Source organism: Fukomys damarensis, unplaced genomic scaffold (genome assembly GCF_012274545.1).
Source record: "Fukomys damarensis isolate Sample0158 unplaced genomic scaffold, DMR_v1.0_HiC HiC_scaffold_12, whole genome shotgun sequence".
Classification (NCBI taxonomy): Eukaryota; Metazoa; Chordata; class Mammalia; order Rodentia; family Bathyergidae; genus Fukomys; species Fukomys damarensis.
In genome coordinates this window covers 46,229,299-46,248,550 of record NW_022900924.1, presented here as the reverse complement: position 1 = coordinate 46,248,550, position 19,252 = coordinate 46,229,299, and the positions used below count along the sequence as shown (strand labels likewise).

The window sequence follows — 19,252 nt, the reverse complement described above, 5'->3', positions numbered from 1 at the left end:
ATATATGTAAAATATAATATATATATTTATAAATATATAGATATAGATATTCATATAAATTCCCAAATCCCAGCCCAGGATGTTCTATTACATGAGTCTGGGGTAGGGTTTCGGATTCCATGTTTTTCAACAATCCCCAGGTGGTTATCTAATTTGGAAAGCACTTAAACTGTCTGTAATTCTTCAGAAATGAAAGAAAACAACAGAGAAGTAGCTGCTGTCCACAAATCACAGTTCCCGTCTTCTTCGAGTCATTCTCACTAACAGAAACATCAGAAACCAAGTGCTCTCTGAAGGATTATTCATCTATTTCCACATTAGCTATCTTCTCTGACACAATAAAGAAAACCAAAACCTCAGTGGCTTTAACAATAAACATGCTTATCTTTGCATTTCTGTTAGGAATTTGGGAGGGTCTGGGGAGGGGATCTCTGTATTTCCAGCTCACAATCTCTCCGAGGCTACACTTCCTTCTTTGTCTGCAGCTGCCCTCTTTGGAAAGCTGGATTCAAGCAGAAAAATCCACTTACAAATTGTGGAGCAAAGGCCTCGGCTCCTCACTGGCTGCTGGCAGAAGGCCTGAGTTCTTGATCACAGGGGCATCTACACTGGACACCTCGAACGTCCAAAGGGCAGCAGCTGTCTTCCCCCAGAGGAAGAGATCCAAGGATAGCAAGGAGCAGGCCAGGTGTCTGCTCTGATCAGGTCTCTCAACTTGCACAATGTCACTTCCCATTTTCCTCTGTTTGTTAGAACACATCACTGAGTCCAACTCACATTCAAGACTATTCTCCGTCTTTTAAAGGAGGGTCAAAGAATTGGAGGACATATTTGAAATTAACTTAATTTCCAACGCTTCTCAAGAATAAAGCAGAGATCAGAGATGAAAATGTGTACACACACACGTACACACATACACACACGCGTGCGCGCGGGCCCCCTCCGCACACACACATGGTCCTCACTCTGCCTTGTGGAATCTGTGATGGAAGCAGCAGTATCAGAAAGAACCATGGTTGCCAATATATTTTTCTTGTTTTATGAAGTCAGCTGAAAACAGTGAGGGTAAGGCAGGGGCACATCAGTATTGAATCAGACATCAAAAAGGCTTGGTTTTGAGACCTCAGTTTCTGACTCTGACATTACTTAGCTCTTTCACTACCTACTACCTTCAAAATAAGAGTTACTTGGGACTCATGATAGTAAAGAGATGGAGCAGGTGAAAGAGCCATTTTTGTTAGGACCAAAGAGATAGACTCCACGACAGTGCTGTACAAACAGCTAGATGCGGTACAGTTATGACTACCAGCATGCCTACCTCAGGAAGGGGACACAAAAGAGACAGTGAAGAGCCAGTACTCTCAGGTGACCCTCATGTTTTCTCGGGGTACCCCCTCTGGGTCTGTGTACTTTCATGGAGAGGTTAGCAGCTCTCTTATATGAAATTAAGCAACTCCACCTACGGGAACAGGCTTCTCCCTGCTCAGAACTGCATTTTCATTCTGATGGATCAAACCTCCCTTTGGTGTTCCTAGCAGTTAGGACAGGAAGGAACTTGTAAAATGTTTCTGAGCAGTTGACCAGACAAGTCACTCCTCCTGAGGACTTCCAGATCCTCAATGAATTTTTAATCTACCATCTATCTTGAAAGAAACAGTTAAAAAGGAACTGTAAGTATGAAAGTTTCTAGAAACATTCTGCGCTTGTAGGTATGTCTGTACATACATATTAAAGTATTACTGACAGAGATACAAGTAGAGATATATGCCAAACTTCTTATGGTACAGAAGAGCATCCTCAGAGTTCTGGCAAAAAGAATGTGACTCAAAACAGGAAAAATGTCAATCTTCACAAAAAACAACCTTATAACCACCTATGAATGTGCAAGTATCTGAGAAAGATCATTCCTAATTCTTTGCAAATTCCTTTCCCATCTTCTCTTCCCTAGTGTGTTTGGCCTCTTCAAAGAGATCCAAGAAATTCTAAGAATTTCGCCTATTCAGTGAGTTTTAAGGAGTCTCATTGTCATGAAGCAGCTAACATGAAAGCATTCCACAGCCACTGCATGTAAAAGCTAAAAAGTACAAAGCATATCTACACAGAGATAAGGAAAGAGCTTGCAAAATAATACTCTCTAATCCTCCAACCCTGGTGGAGAAGACACACTCACATAAAAAAAAAAGTTTCCCCCAAAAAAGTATCTTTAGCCAATAAGTAAAACATCCAAGAAGCACTATAAGAATAAGTTTAAAGGTCCCCTGCAGACATAAAAGATGATCATGAGAGGGAACACAAAAGCTCAGGGTGTTCAAGTGCTAGAAAGCCACCTGCGGGTTCCCTTCTTCACACAGCAGAAAAGGAGAATGACTGAAATTAGAAACATGTAGGCATTCCACATTTTCAAAGTCAAATAAAGGGGCCAGAATTTTGTTCAAAAGGAAAAAGGAAAATCAAAGCTCCTTCGCTGAATTCAACTAGCATAACTCTGTGCTGAGGGGTGAAGCAAGGACTACTTTTTTTTTCCCTCTTCATTTTGTTTTCCTAGAGCCTCCCTCTGAAGCTAGGTATCTGGAACAGTTTATTGGGACGTGTTCAAGTCTAGATCACAGCCCAATACCACCAAGCAAGGAACCGTGAAGCCTGTTCACAAGAGCCTTGCTTGTTTGAGACAGATAAGCAAGGCCGTGTGTTAGGAAGTTTCTCGTGGGGAGGGGGGACAAGCTGACTCTTCCTAGACAGCCAGGAAAAACCCTGTTGAGCTTGCGTAGGTCCCTAAGCGCCTTGTTCTACGATGTCCATAAATCAGTTTTGCACAGGCAACTGTGGAATAGAGAAGGCCCGGAATCTGAGAGTTTACTTTGTTAAAGAACTTATTAAGGAGTTGGCCTGTCCTGGCAGCGTTATGCACAGACAGCTCCTCACATTCATTAAGAGCTACCGAGTTGCTCCTCTCGATCATCACCAAAGCTGAGAGACAAAACCAGGTTTTGAAAATATTTCAGAGACATTAAAATCAGTGCATTGCAAGGAGAGCAGGTTTTAGATGTGATAAGATGAAAAGTAAATTCACATTTTGTTATATAATGGCAGAATGACTTCGATAATCAACATTTCTGGGCCTCAGCTGAGACAGAGCGAGAACTGTAAAGAGAAAACAAGCATCTCCATGAAACGTACTTTACATGAAATAAGTGAGCCCCAACAGTCACACTGACCTCTGATTCCAACAGTGCCCAGGCTATCAGAAAATAGAACAGATGAAATATATGTACCCCAAAAGACAATGAAGGTGCAGCTACCAGCCTCCACAGTAACCCCCAGTGACCTCCCCTTTTAGCATTCATAGCCTTGAGCAGTCAGTCACCGTCCACAGTGTATCAGGGTCGGACAGTACCATGAGTAGAGTGAAGGTTTGTACCTGAAAGACTTAGCTGAATAAAGCATTAAAACTTCCATCTCAGTCTTCCATCTGTCTGTCTGTCTCGTGCCACTTAACTTTGGAAAAGCCAGATGCCAGGTCAACTGAGCAAATGCTACAGAAGAACAAGGGGAGAGAGCTGAGGTTCCATGCCCAGAGCACCATGACTAAGCTTAGGCGTGGATTGTCCGGCCCCAGCAGAAGACCACAGGGACCCAGAAACTTCATCAGCAACCTGAGCAAGAACCACCAGGTCAGCCATGCCCAGGTTCCTGTCTCTCAGCCATCAGATAACACACAGACGTGAAAGTGTAAGTTAAAACCACAGTGACTGATGCTGCCAAGGACCAACAGAAATGCAGGCTCATAAAAGACATGACAGTGTTTCCTCATTCACCTTATTCACCAGATCTGGTAACCATACAACTTCTGGCTCTTCTCCAAAGTCAAAATGACCATGAGAAGTAAATGTTTTGAATGGATTTAGGACATGGTGCAGCTACAATAGCACAACTAAAGAACCTCACAAAGAGGACTTCTAGAAATGCTTCAGAAAGTGGCGAAATGATGGGATAAGTGCAGTGAAACAGAGGAGCAGTATTTTGAGGTACATCTGTAGCAACGTGTCTTTTAATGTAATAAATTTTCAAAATTTTAAATATTCATTATGCTTTTATCTAACGCTGCAGGGTATCTGTCACACAGCAACAGAAACATCAGGCTCTCTTAAGAGTTGTATGGTTTAGAAGAGGAAGAAATGCTTGAAGGCTGGCAGTTCTTTGTCGAAAACAAAGATCACACTGCTGAAGGAGTTTGTGAGAGGTGGTGAAAGCATGACCAAGGGTGAACCAGGTGGAGGGGCAGAAAAGTAGCCCATAAATTTAGTGAGCAATAAATTTAGTACGCTGCTGCTATGCTTTGGATTTAAAATGTCCCCCAAAGGCTCATGTGTTCATAGGTGAGGCTTTTGAAAGATGATTTTTAATATACGTGCTCTGACTTCATCCATGGACAGATTTGTCATTTGATGGAAGCTGATGGAGACTTAGGAGGTGAAGCCTAGACAAAGGGAGTGAGTCACAGAGCCCTTGAGAACTATATCTTTTCCTCGGCCCCTTCTTCTCAGGCTCTCTGTCTCTCTGCCTCCTGATCACCACGGTGTGAATGACTGTCTTTCCACCATGGTGCATTGTTTCATCATTGGTCCAGAAACAATGGAGCCCAGTTAGCATGGACTGAGACCTCTGAAAGCTTGAGCCAAAATTAGATTTTCCCCCTTCAAACTGTATTTTTCAGGTATTTTATTACAGGGAGTGAAAGCTGACTAACACATGGGTCATGGATCCTGGTCAGTGTCTACATGGACTTGGGCAATGGAGAGCATGTAGGGGCCTCAGACAAGGAACAGTGACCAGAAATGAGATTCTCCATTTGTAGGCACAAAAAAAAAGATGGAGAAGCTGCATTAAAAAAGAATCAAGCTCAAAGGGGGGTCTTCTGTAAAGCCCCAGAGGAAGAAACAAATAGCTCAACCAGAGCACAAGATAAAGCATTCTGGAAGGATGAAGTAGGAAGACTGCAAGTACAAGCCCAGCCTGTGCAACTCAGTGATTTAGCAAGACCCTGTCTCAAAATACAAAAGTAAAAAGGACAGGGGAAGTAGAATAATGGTGGGAGGGGTTGGAAATGAAGAGGAAAGAGAAGGAGAGCACGGACATGTGCACCACAGTGAACCCCGGCCTCGCACAGCTGGCTGTCAGAGCCTGGGGTTTCAGAACACTCATCTACTCATTTACTCCACAGGAAGCTACCAAGGGGCACATTTTTCAGTCAAAGCCCCACCATTCATGCATACAACATGCTGCCCTGGTACATGATACACTACACTACAATATTAATACCATAAATATCGTGGATGTAACAGATAAAAAATTATAGCAAATATAGAAAATTTGCTTTGTCTTAAATCACCTCAACCACACGAATTGACTCCACGTTACACCGTTAGCTTTAATAAAAACAAAGTCAAATAGTAATAATCATAAAAGAGGACACACTACAGCAGTAACATGAAGAAGATTCAGGGAACAATCCTTTACCGTAGTGACAGGTCCAAGGAGGAAAGCACTGAGGAACAATATTAGTAATATCAATCTCATCAACTCTTCTCATGTGAGGAAAAAAGGAAAAAAAGAAGCATCAATGGAGATTCAAAAAGCACTTCAGTCCTGGGATCTTTGGGTTCTTTAGGATGTGGCAATTGTCCAGTTACTAAGCGACTGTAGAATCTATAGCTCGTATTAAAGGTAACTGAAGTCGGGCTGGGGATTTAGCTCAGTGGTTCCACCCCTGCCTCGCAAGGGCAAGGACCTGAGTTCAATCCCTGGTACAAAACAAACAAACAAACAAAAAAGGTAACTGCAGTCACCCTACTGAGACTTTGGCAGGAAAAGTGACACAAGGGCCCAGCACTTTGGCACACTGCTCTTGACTCACAGAAGGCTTAAGGGACTGGAAGAGAAGCAATATGCCATCGGAATGAAAAGGCGTACTTGGCCTTTCCTTTCTACCTACGGATGGGCAGTGCCCATCTGCTTTTGCCTAAGAAGAGGTCCTTGAGGTAGAAGGCAAGGAAGTTAAAGTGATTGGCCTGGGAGACAGAGTCAGGAGATTTGATCAGGACATAGCAGCCAAGTTTCCTAGGAGAATAGTATGGTCCAACCCACGAGAGCTCCAATCAGGTACATACAGAGCTCACTGAAGGATTCTCTGTCACCTAGTCCACTTGTAGGACTACAAAACTCAACAAGTGCAAGGAAGCACTCTCCCATTTTCAACAAATCCCAGGGGAATGCTGATCGGCCACACTTCCTGTGACGGAAAGGTGCTCAGGGCCCAGCTTTCTTGTGTTGCGCGATCAGACAAGGGGCTGTCATTTGTTATCACCTCTGCCCAGGGCTCACTGTTAGAACCACAGGGAGGCTAAGCATCCGTCCAGGTTTAAAAGCAAGGCGACATTTGCTCATGAAAATTGGACAGGATAAATTCACAGAAACACATACATCTCTGTATTTGGAAAACAGTGAAGACTGCCAGAGGAAGTGTATATGGTATGTAATATAAACAAGAAAGTTGGGTTGAAAGAGCATGCCCACCCTCCTCCAAGTTGTAACAGAAGGACCTGTATTCACATCCTGGCTTTGCCTCTCACCGGGCGTAAGATCTGGAGGCCATTTCACTTTCCTGAGCTTTGCTTTCATCGACTGTAAAATAGAAATAAATGCCCCCCTCTGTGCCCGCCTGTCAAGAAGGTGACAAGAGAGAAGTACCTACATTCAGAGTCCTTGGTGCAGGCTTTCGGGCGGCCGTGGGCCCCCTCCAAGCACAGGGATGAAGAGCCTCCTGGAGTGGCATGTGCCTTCCAAGTCCCCCAAGGTGACATGGGCCACAGCTCCTGTCCTCTCCGCTCTGGCGTTGGCCCTCCTCCTGCCCTACTGTGCTGGCTTCATCTGCTTATTATGAAACATGCTCTTGTTGTCCAGGTTTTACTTTGTGCTCAACTCTGTTCTATTTCTGCCTCCCTGGCCAGAAACCCACCCTGAACACCTGAATGGCCCCAACCCCTACCAGTCCAAGAGGACCTGGAAATGCACCCACAACTACCTTGCCATTCCCTCTGTGGCTGTGGGGCCTGGATACACAGTAGCCATGGACAGAATTTATTTTCAAACCTTTTGAAGGTAATGAGCACTTTTTGTCGTCCCAAACACCAGTAATAGTCACATGAGTTAAATCTCCCTATCTCATCTCCTCCCATGTCCCCGTTGTGATGTGGCTGCTTCAAAGGCCTAAGGGACTTTTCCTGAGACCTTTGCTGCCGCAGCCCTCCTCAGCTCCCTGTGCTTCCCTCTCAGACTGATTCATCAGAGGACAGGCCTCACCACAGCGTCCAAACTTAACACACAGCTCCCAAATCTTCCTACAAGCACATCTCCCCTGATACCTCTCTGCTCTGGCTAACAGGCAGTGCAGCAACTCCAAGAGATTAGGTGGGAGCCCGAGTCCTCTCTGGAAGACGCCCCCAGGCTCCAATAGGCTGGGAACTCCAACAGGAGGTGAACCGCCTTCACACCCTTCCCCAGCTTGACCCTTCTCCACAGCAACTCTTAGGGACCAGCCAGTTCCCACACAAGGACCCCATTCACACACAGCCATATTTTGCCTGGAAAAGAGAAACCCGAATAGGAAAGAGCCCTCCTTTGATGTACAGGAGAAAGTCCACTTTCAAGGTTCCCATCTCTCAGCAAGACATTGGGTTGGCAGCCTCTTTGCTTTTTTTCCCTCCAAAGGAAGGCCAACAAGACTAAAGCTCTGCCCTTTTCATTGCCACTTGGAACTTTTACAACTGGTGATTATCAGCCTCTTAAACAAGAGTGATCCTCCACTCACTATAGATCTGGGTAAGTAAATTTGATTCAAATTTAAAAGAACCATGTATCCATTGTCCCACATCCTTGAGAAACTCGGAAGTTGCAGACTAAGTGATAAGAAACTTAATGAATAGTCAAAGAAGGATTACAGGGTGACCAGAGCACATTGTTCAAATGACATAATTTACTGAGTAAAGAGTTGTTTTTTTTCCCTGTGTTAACTAAGAGCCAGGGAAAAAGTAACACCAAACACTTTCAGCAGTTACAAGTCACGGGAAGAACACTGTACCATTCCTAACTGCCTTCGAGTCCAAAAACGTGCTCACTGCACAGCAGCCTGTGTGAACTTCGCAGTGACACTCTCCCGTCTGAACATCACAATCACCATTTACAAACTTTTTCTCCTACATCGCTGACTGGCTGAGCATCCCTGCCTAGGTTCTGATTATAATTTCCCATCACCAGACAAAAGGGTTGCAAAAGTAAAGAAATCTTTGGCCTCTGTTCCTTACCCCACACATATAGATTCGGTATCCAACAGTTTGATGATCTCTTACTTTTCCGCCAGGCCCTGGGGAAGGACAAAGGGAAGGACAGGGCAAAGACGACACAGTGAAACTTCACCCTGGCCCCTCTTCTTTTCCCTCCACTAAAGGTTTAAACAGAGCAGTGCACAGGGATCCACACTGACTCTCTCCAGTAACACCCTTAGCCAAATCACTGTGAAATGGTGCTCGCTCAGTCTTTTTACGCTGTCTTATTTACACTCTAATCATAGCCATCATCTAATTCTATCAGTTATGAGTCCCCTACTTATGAACGTTTGAGTTGTGATCTTTCACAGATACAAACGGACCCCTCGCATTACAAACATCTGTAGATGCAAACACATTTCAGAAGCAGCTCACGCGTCTGCTGGACACCGTCACAGTTATGCTGCTGTATCCTACTGTACAGTGAGAGTGGACAGTGGTGCAGTGCTCAGTCAGAGCCCAGGATGCCCGGAAGCAAGAGGAAAAGCAATCCCCTCTATGCCAGTTGTCATACTGTACTAGACAACCATTTTATAGTAACTGTGAAAGTAGAAATAGTTCACTTGCAGTATTTTGTATGTGTGTGTGTGTGTTTAGTTTTTTATGCTTTACATTGCATATCTGTGTCAAGGGTGTGTAAGACTCATGCTGTCGGACTTAGGAATGAATGTGACTAAATAAATGCTCACTCAGAGTGGAACTTGTTTGTAAGTCAGGAACTTACTGTTATAAAACTTACACAGCATTTCCTATTACTTTGTAGAAGCCCTTCTCCCATGCATATGTTACATACATATAATCACAGTAATAAAGCTGTGATAATACAGAAAACAGTATTTATTGGGTACTTACTATACACTAGGTTTACAGAACTTCATGTTATTTCAACAAATCTTCACAGAAATCCTGCAATGCAGGTATATCGTTTCGGCCTTCAGTTGTATTTCCAATTACCTGCTGTATTATCTATCCCTCCTTGTTCTCCCCTCCATATCACAAACCACCCGGCGATTCGGATGCACATCCACAAACCCACACCACGCCAGTCACTGACTCCCTGCTTCCAAATCCCAGCCCAACGGCATGACCTTGCCTCTTATGGCAGTTGGAGATTTGGGATTCTAGCCATTTTTTTAAAATTAGAAATACACCAAAAATGGCCTCAACAAGAAATCACACAATTTTACTGAGAATAAAAGGAACGGTCAAAGTACGCTCAGAATGTCTACTGAATACACAGAATATGGCTGGCTTTCATTCCTGCTCTTTGTACAGTAAACTCGGAATCAGTGGTCTTCTCAGAACTTCTCGCTTTCCCTTTTCTCCTCTACCTGTTTCGAGCCACAAGGGTATAAGCACACATGCCAGCTACCCTGTGCAGGGCACCCGATTTCTGCAAATGTTTTGATTAAATGCCGATTAATTTATGATCTCCCAAATGATCTTATCGGAGGACTCCCTGTACCTCTTTATTTGGAGGTAGCAAGTAGAGCACAGTTGCAGATAACTTACCACCACCTGGAAGCAGAGGCTCAGAAATATCCTGGAAGGGGTCACGCTCAGTCTCCGTGGTCCTGGGGTCAAGCAAGTCGGAAAGAACCTAAATCTTCAGTAGTGCCCAAGATAACCATGGAGTTATTTGTCAAAGCAAGACCCTGACCATTGAGTCTCAGAAACCAACATTAGTTTGCTGGCTCAATGTTGAAAATAAATTCATAAGCCAGTAAACATGGAGGCTCATCAGTAAGAAATGCTGGATGCATCAGATTCACTCATCCGGGACATCAAGCAGAGAGAGAGAGAGAGAGAGAGAGAGAGCAAGAGAGAGAGAGAGAGAGAGAGAAAGAGAGAAAGAGAGAAAGAGAGAGAAGGAGAGAAAGAGCCTGAGCTTGACTGGGCTAGAACTAGGTCCATTCCTTGGCTACACCATTTGGCACAATTTAGGGAACTTGGAAACGGTGTCTCTCGAAGGCCAAAATTCCTCAATATAAAATAGGATTGCGATCAACTCTCATGAAAAGTTAGGATCATGTGATTCTCAAAGCATGGTAGATGCTTTAACTTCCTTCATTTCTGGGTTATGACAAAGTAATACCATTCACCCTAACACCTCAAAGTCAAAAGTTCTCACAGGATAACCAATTTCCAGCTCAGCACTGCCCCACATCGGTTGCCTAGACTACAAACACAGTAATCCCTCAGACTGCCTCGCAATTTACTTTAAACTGGCTAAAGCAATCTAAAGCCGCTGCATAGCACTTTTCCCTGAGGAACTACAGATAGAAATGGTTGTTTGGATACTACCTGACCCCCCGCCAAACAAAATGTAAACAGCTGCATCCATCTCAGATGGGGTTAAAATATTCTAGTCAATAAGGGCAGGCAGGTAAAATAAAAATATAGAAGAAAATTCACATAGTAATTCAATTTGGATTTACTTTAAAAATACTGAACACCCTCAAAAATTAAATATAACCAACAAAATATGCATTTATGTCAATAGCTGTAGCATTCACATCAGTGGCAGCTTGTGTAGATTTATCAGCCAAGAAGGGTGATAAATTATCCATCAGTCACGTACCCGGCATTAACACACATATTTTAAAGTTATTCAAATATCTCATGTGTGACAACAGAAAGGTTATTTTATGTAGGCAAATTTGGAAGAAGGCAAGTGCTAATGTGCTACAGAGCTCCTGCCTAACCCATGGAAACTGACATTTTTCTTTCAGCCTGCCAGTTAATGCCTATTCTGCTTTTTAATCCATTCACTCACTTTTACAAATGTTTGCACTAACTGACATTTTGCCAAAGAGCTATCCCACAAAGCTCTAGTGGGAAGAGGAGAAGGGAGTATGATTGTAACAAGAACCTCAAACTCTGGGGCAGCTTCATGAAATTCTGGCACAAAAGAAAGTCACAAACCAAGCCAGCTAGAATAGTAACATGAATATTTTTATACTCTAATTCTATACGATTATGCCACCAGAGGCTGTCCATTCCTGTGGTGGATGATGTGACTATCACAAGGCCCATTTCCTATTCCCATTGGAGTAATCAGGGATTGTCTCAAACACCAAAATTTTGTGAATTAGAAGTATGCTCCTGAGGTCCAACTTCTACACTGAAGAAACCCTTCTGAAATAATATACAACACCCACTTGTGCATTTGCACATGCTGGCACCCAGGATCTGCGTGTTACACACACCCATCTCTATTTTTCCAGTGTATCGATAAAGGCATGCAAATGATCAAATACTAATTTCTAAACTTCCCAGGACACATCCATGGCCCGACTGCACAGAAGCGGTGAGCGGACTCCAGCATGACAGTGGCGTGGCCACACTTCAGTGACGACCAAGGGGAGAAGAGACAAAAAAAAAATGCATACAGAGGGCCCCACGGGGAGCAGCATGGCCCCAGTCCCCAGTACACCACAGGAATGATACTTTTTTAAACTTTTTGAGTAGTGAATCTGCCTACTCTAAGAAAAACACTAAACATAGTACAGACTCAGTATCGTGGTAAGAATCTCAACACCGCAGCCAGAAGTATTGTGCTGAAGCACATGGCAAATACACCCCTCCCCTGAAAAGAAAAGCCAGTGTTCTGCGAGCGCCGGGGAACAGCAAACCTCCCACTGCTCTCCAGTACTCCAGTCCACTTGCCACCTTGCTGTCCCTCCAACAGGCTCAGAGCTCTGCTCTGGCTGGAAGACTTCCCACCGTTCTCACAGCTGATTTTTCAAGCATCTTCAAGTGCGAGTTTGCGTTTAAATGTCATCTTCTTACTGGGTCCAAAATGAATACCACCACATCCACTCTTTTGCTCTGTTTCCTTCTATTCAAAGCACCTTATTGTGCTGGATTTTATAAAAAGCTATCATGTATTTATTAAGTCTTGTGCTTATTATCTATGCCCTCTGGTTGAATATCAAATGCTCCAAGATAGCAGAAGTCCCATTTTGTTTTGATCACCGTATCCCAAATAAAACATTTCCTAGCACACTGAAGGGCCTCAAATATTTGTTCACTTCTCTGAGTGTGTGGTTGTGGGTGTGTATGTGTGTAACCCAAAGCCTTGCGTATGCTATGAAAATGCTCTACTGACCCACATACCCAGCCCTCAAATATTTGTTGAATGAATAACTGAATTTCCAGAAAAAGAAATACTATAACACAGAACAACTTCCTGGGGCTCCACTAAGACAAACACAAGGTCCAGACAGTCCCACTTCCCAGGAAACAGACCATGGCCATAGGAAAGGATCTGGGGGAGGGAGGTGCTGGCCAGCAAGTTTAGGCAGAACGGCAGAGAGGAGGACAGAGAAGAGCAGTACATAAACACCATACACCTTCCAAGACCCTCAACTGCTTAGACTCTTCCACTTGAAGTGAAGGGTGTCGAATATGGTACACACCCGAGCTGTCTCTCAGCCATCCCATCATCACAGGGGAGGTGAGTTGGGGGATCATGCTTAGACCTGCGTGCACTCCACCATTCCAGAGAGTAGAGCTATGTGCTGTCAAGACCTTGCATGCCAGGGCCCCACCCAAGAACACCACATATCTGAAGAAAACCTTTGGATCCAGAGCTGAGTCAGTTCTGACCCGATATGGCTATGAACTGGGCCTCCCACTCCTCTTTCCCTGTGACCTAGATTGCTTCTGCAGCCCTGGATCTCCAATCCAAAGGGCAGAGCACAGCACACAATGACACACAGAGACCTGAAACCTAGTACTGGCCTATTGAATCCCACAGTAGTTAAAACCTTTATAAACCTTCCCTCATATCACGCACATTAAATATGCTTTGCATCCTCTGTTACAGTGCAATGGTTAACAGCTCAGTCTCTAGGATTAAAGCAAGTTTGCTCTGCCACTATTAGCTGTGTAACCTACCTGGACCCTCGGATCTCAAAACAGCAGTAATCACTTTAGCTGCAAAGTAGGAAAATTATGAAGACAAGAGGCAAAGCTCATGGGACAATGAACAAAGAAAACCCTTGAGTTATTTCTCTCACACACAAATATGATTACCGTGCTATGTGAAGGCAGACACAGAATGCCACATATTTATTGTATCGATCCGTTTATATGAGATGTCCAAAACGGGCGAACTCATGGATTCAGAAACCCGAGGAGTAATCATCGCCAAGGGCTGCTGCCAAGGGTAGGGAGGGGGAAGAAACAACAGAAATTGACTGCTAATGGGTATGGGATTTCTTTTGGGGGAATTAAAATATTCTGGAGTGCACAGTAGTGATCAATGGGAAGTTGTGTAACTATATTAAAACCACTAAATCACAGCCTTACAAGTCAAGGTATTTGTTTTCCTCTATGAGCCACTGCCCAGGACTCACTGCAATATCCCCAGAAGTGTCCAACAGAAAACAAGACAGGCTACATGTCAAAGAAGCTGAAACCAATGACACACACAGAGCCACAATTCTCTAGGAAATACCAACAAAGATTTGGACAACTGAGGAGCCTCCAGGAATGACTGGCCAACTTGGGCAAAGTTTTATGCCCCAGGGAGCTGGCACAGGGCCAAGGTACACTGATTCACTGTGGCTGAGGGTCAAGAGGCAGGATCTGCCAACGGTGGGGGGGACATCAGAGGCAAACACGGACAAACCGGTTCAGGGAGAGTAAAAGCAAATGCAGGGGAGGGAGAGTTCTGCCATCTCACTAGAGTTCATAATCACAGCTAGCAGCCAGCATGCTCAGAGTCAGGTTCCAACACGTAGCCTTGTGTTCGCGGTCTCTGCAATCGATGTGGTAGCTACAGAAATGAATGAACTGGAAAGAGGACGGAAGGGGAGAGAGTGCCATAGAAACAAGTAAGCTCTTATTTCAAAGCACCAGTTTTTCTGCTTGAACTGGCAGCCAGTAAAGAATTCTCTAAATACATTCCAGCGCTAGGCTGGGCCATCCTGTCACTGGGTCCATACCAATGTGCTAGAGGTCATTTTTTTAAACCAAACAAAAAAATTTTTTGTTGTTGTTGGTACCGGGGCCGGAACTCAGGACCTTGCACTTTCGAGGCAGGCAGCAGAACCACTGAGCTAAATCCCCGGCACTTTAAACAGAGTATTTAAGGGAAGGGTAAACATGCAAGGGAAAAGAATAGTTCTCCATAATTAAGAAAAAGAACACTTTTTTTTGATGAAGGACATTAGAAAAGTGATTTTCTTTCTTGTATTTTCCAGAATCCAAAAGTTATAGAGAAAAACGGAAACAAAGACAACAAAAGTCCACGTCCATTTGTCAGGACAGATGACACAGTCAGGAGGCGGATGTCTGAATTTCCAAATCCTTTCAGGTTTGCCTGTTCTAATTTCATGACCACCTGGAGACTTGGATTCTTCAAAGAGCTTCTGAAACAACCCATCATCTTTGACTTCTCTCAGCTCTTCCTTTCCCATTATCGCCATCCTAAATCTAGGCCCCTCCGTGGCTGTCCCTCTGAGGCCGTGGTCATCGCCCCGACCTAGTTTATCTCTAGGACAGGGACTCTGACTCCTCCTCAGTCTACCCAGGGTGACGAGTGACACCCAGGTGCATCTCCTCAGCTGGCCTTTCAGACCAACCAGCCCAGGCACACCCCCCTGCCTGCTCTCCCCTCCTGAAGCGTCTTCAGCTCCCATCACAGCCCTGGAGCGGCCATCCTAGTCCACGAAGCGGACCCTGGCAGAATTCTGCACACTGCTTCACAGGGCACTTCTATGACAAGTGCCTTTTCACACTAAGGTAGCGTTTAACACCATGTGACTTTTATCCCTTGACACGTGAGGCGTTCACAGCAGATGTAACCGTGTCTTACCTATAGTGACATCCTGGGCGCCTCTGATGGGCCGAACTAGGAATCACAACGCTGAGCGCGTTCCACCTTCAATAAACACACTGAATACACAAAGGAATGAATGAGCCCCAAAACATGAACAATACCTCAAAATTTGTATTTTGCACTATGCTAAACGCTTCCTGTACATTTCTGGGTTATTTTTTAATTTAATCTACAAATAAACTATCATCTCCATTTTACAAGTAAGGATACAGAGTTTCATTTTTCTAAGATGGCAGGGTGGACTCCAAGCAGCAGCGCCAGCATTGAATCCTAGATCTGTGCGCTCCAGAACACATTTTTTTCAATACTAATTTCCTCCTCCCTCTCATCCTCCCTCCTTCTCTACTGTCCACTCAAAAGGACAGACAGTGATGCTTCCAAGGAGCTGTGAAGCAAAACAAAGGCAGAAATGGAGAGCCACACATTGTAACGCTGCCAGTGCTCAGATTCAAGTAAATCCACAGGGGCCCTGACTATGCTCAGAGCAGGGATGGGATTGGCCCCCTGAGCTGTGAGGAGGAGGTGGGAACACTGACCAGCAATAGACCTGGTCCCACCTCTTTCATCCATGTGACCTTGAACAGATGCTTGTCCACAGTGAGGCTGTTTCCTCATGTGCTAAGGGAGACTCATGATACCTCTCTCACAGGTCTGCTTGGAGAAAAAAAATGAAGAAACACAGGCAAAAATGGGCCAGAGTTCTCATGCAGGAAGGGATCCGGTTTTCTTTTTCACGGCTGTACTCTAGTACCTAGCAATGTCCTTGGTTCATTTTCTAAGGTCTAGACCACAATTGCCTGGGTGCTTAACTTACCTAATAATAATCGGACTGTTGGAGATCTAAGTGTAGGAACTGACTGAAAAAGAGAAATAATGAGGATGATACCATTATCATCCTAAAACACATGCCAATTATGATAATAACAACAATAATAATAGATCACACATTGTAGCAAAGAAGTACTTGCCTTGCTTTACAGCTGCTAGGACTACATGCTTTTCATATTGGAAGAGATTTAAAGGGAGGAACTAGAAAGGCAAAAGAAAGTACAAATGAATAGATTAAGAAACCTAACTGATATCCTAAACATCTAATCAAAAAGAACAGGCTCTGCAATATAAATCGCAAGATCGACTCAAAGAGAAGCAACTGAAGGCTCAAACTGAGCAGTCTCGGCAATTTGTGGGAGAAGTGATATTCTGAGATGGCATAATGCAGGAATAAGGAACAAAGCATTTGTATCTGGCCCCCAAACAATTAAATGAACCTGCCAGTTCTGTGTGGAAGATGAGCCTTAAAGAATGGCCGTCAAGTCCGGGGAGCACTCAGAGTCAGTCAGAATTCACTAGATGCCAGAGGAAAAGCAGCCACAGACTTATAAAGAGGCTTCTCCAACTTAGCCAGGAGCTCACGGCTGAGACTCGAAGGGAAACCACTGTGGTACCTTCCAGAGGGTACCTCTTGCTCAGCTTCTGGACCACTTCCAAGAAATTAAGGAGGAAAAAAAAGCCCTGATTGCAGGTTAGCTACACATATGACCCGTCCTGATTTTTTATTTGCACTAAGAGGCAGCCTCTGGGACATGGGGTAAAGGTCCCGTTGTTCTCTGTGACACAAGGAAAAGGGGGAAATTCATAATGCTTGGAATTCAGTTCTTCCATCCACAGGCTGAGCAAAATCACAGAAGGTAAAAGCAGCCTTGGGAAATGTATAACTCAAAAGGTAAAGTCGATGTGTTTTTATACCTGTATTACGAGAGGCAAAAGGAACTTGAGAAAGGAGAAGAAATGGACTCAGGTCTCCCATCTGCCATCTCCTGCCCTTCACGACACTGCCTCATGGAGAGGCTCCAGACCCAAGTCACCAGCCACCTTTATCTGGGTCTCACCTTCCCAATATTTTCCAAGTCACAATCCCATAATTTAAAAGGCATAAAATATAACTTCATATTCTAAGTTCTCACTCAACCTAGAGATGTCTGAAGATCAAGCTATCCAAAGAGATGTGAAAGCTTCATGCAAAGAATTTAACAAATAGGACTGTTTCTCTGGTATGCTGTGAATTTCTAAAGATCAGTACTCACTTATTCCCTCTGTGATCTCTCCAGGATCTAACTAACGCACGGCCTCTCACACAGTCTAGGCACTGGATAAACAATGGACAGAGCGATTAATGGAGCTATGAAATCAACTAACCCTGCCTACAGTCTTCTACCTCAAGTATCTACGCCAAGTATCCAGGGGACAAGCTGTGTTCCCAGGCCTGTCTTGACTGCTCACAATCTACTTGGAGGAAAATTGCCTCCTGGGACCTTTAGAGAGGAAAGCAATACGGTGCTCTACACCGGGTACAGACCACGAGCATAAACAATGTGAACAATCAGTGGTTGGAGTCCTTGGCAAAGAATTCCTGCATGTGGTAAGGATGTGATACAAAATGGAAGAACTCTGCAACCAGGAGAATCTTTAGAAATCAAATACCCAATTTCCCTTATATTAAGGTTGAGACAACCAAGCTATTGGCAGGGACTCGTGTGCTGGACTCATACGGTAATTTCTTTGGCAAAGCCAGGCTGGACAACCCATGCACAGTCACCACAGAGACCATGGTCCGGAGGGACCCTCGGGCTATCCTTGAGCAATACCACACAGTTCAGAATAAATCTCAGTTCACCTCCCTGAGGATAGCAGGAAAAAAGGCCTCCCAACGTTATTCACTTCCAAATCATTCGGGAAGCACTATGAGGCGGAACACTAGATAGCCTCCCTCCTGGACCCTCCTGTTCAAAATTACGGCCCCGGCCGGGCGTGGTGGCGCACCCCTGTAATCCCAGCACTTGGGAGGCTGAGGCAGGAGGATCACTGTGAGTTCGAGACCAGCCTGAGCTACATAGTAAGTACCAGGTCAGTCTCAACTACATAGTGAGACCCTGTCTCAAAAAAACAACAAAAAAACAAAAACAACAAAAAAAACAAAATTACGGCCCCATCCCCGCTCCACCATCCGACCATCCAATAAGTACATTTTCCCTCTCTCCCGAGTAGAATATAAGGGCCACTGGCAGCAATCTGCGCCTGTTCTCCTCCGTGCTTTCTCCAAGGCACTGAGCATGGTGCCTCAGGCATATTAGGAACTCAATAAAATGTTTGTTGAAAAGAATGGGTAAAAACAGAAAGCACAGAAGCCTTCAAGAAGAGAATTCTGAAGTCCACGCTCAAATACAGATGGTGTTCAGAAAAAGGCAGACAAGGATGAGAGGCAGGCTGACAATTACACACCAACAAGAAGCACTGTGCAGAAGTATTTAGGGCCAGACCAACACCAACGAGAGCTCCTCTGATGAAAGCAAAGGTTTAAATGAAGGCAAAGCAGAGAGAATGCAGGAGGCCAAAATATTTGCTACATGCATAAGCACAGTGCTGCATAAAGAGGAGTGGAAGACCATCACTGCAGCTCAGAGGCCACCTTGGTGTCCGCAGAAGGCACTACTGGAAAGCAGGACAGTTGGACGCAGGGGCGGTTCCTAGAAGCCGGTGACCATGGCACAGGCCTTCAGCTGCCCTCACGTAGCCAAGTGCTCTGCCAGCAAACTCCACCACCTTCTCACCTTCACCTGGCTCTGCTCCGGCCACCTGAGAGGCCAGCACGGTCTCCCCAGCACAGCAGAGGAACACTTTCTACCTCTGATGCCAACTCATGCCATTCAGCCCTGGGCAGAAACTCACCCTGATATAGAGGACTTTTTTCTTTTTTCAAGTTATTTTATTTTTTGTAATATTGCAAAGACTGACCTGGGAAACCAATACGCTTCAAATGGAGAAGTCATTAGCATGCCTAAAAAAATAAAGGCCGTAGAACATTGATGGCGGCAATTTAGGAAAGCTGGCACTATGTACCTCTCCAACTCACGGAAACTGAGAGAAAGTGTCGTCCACACTACGTCTTAAATGTAGACAGCATGGCCGCAGGATGCAGGCACTTGCTGACTAGGTGCAGATCGAGTTTGCGGGGCCAGCCTGG

The 19,252-nt window shown here is 44.6% G+C and overlaps 1 protein-coding gene across 4 annotated transcripts in view; it reads right to left on the bottom strand.

The window, feature by feature from the left end:
- The window catches only part of Mb21d2 (Mab-21 domain containing 2), a 112,157-nt gene that overhangs the window by 37,748 nt on the left and 55,157 nt on the right, over positions 1 to 19,252 (bottom strand). Inside the window, exon 1 of one of the 4 annotated variants that reach the window (XM_010624093.2) lies at positions 5,518 to 5,652. The exons of the other annotated variants lie outside the window; for them this stretch is intronic. The gene's annotated coding sequence lies outside the window, so the exon portion shown is untranslated. Of the gene's footprint in view, positions 1 to 5,517; positions 5,653 to 19,252 lie in introns of those variants that run through there. 4 annotated transcript variants of the gene reach the window in all.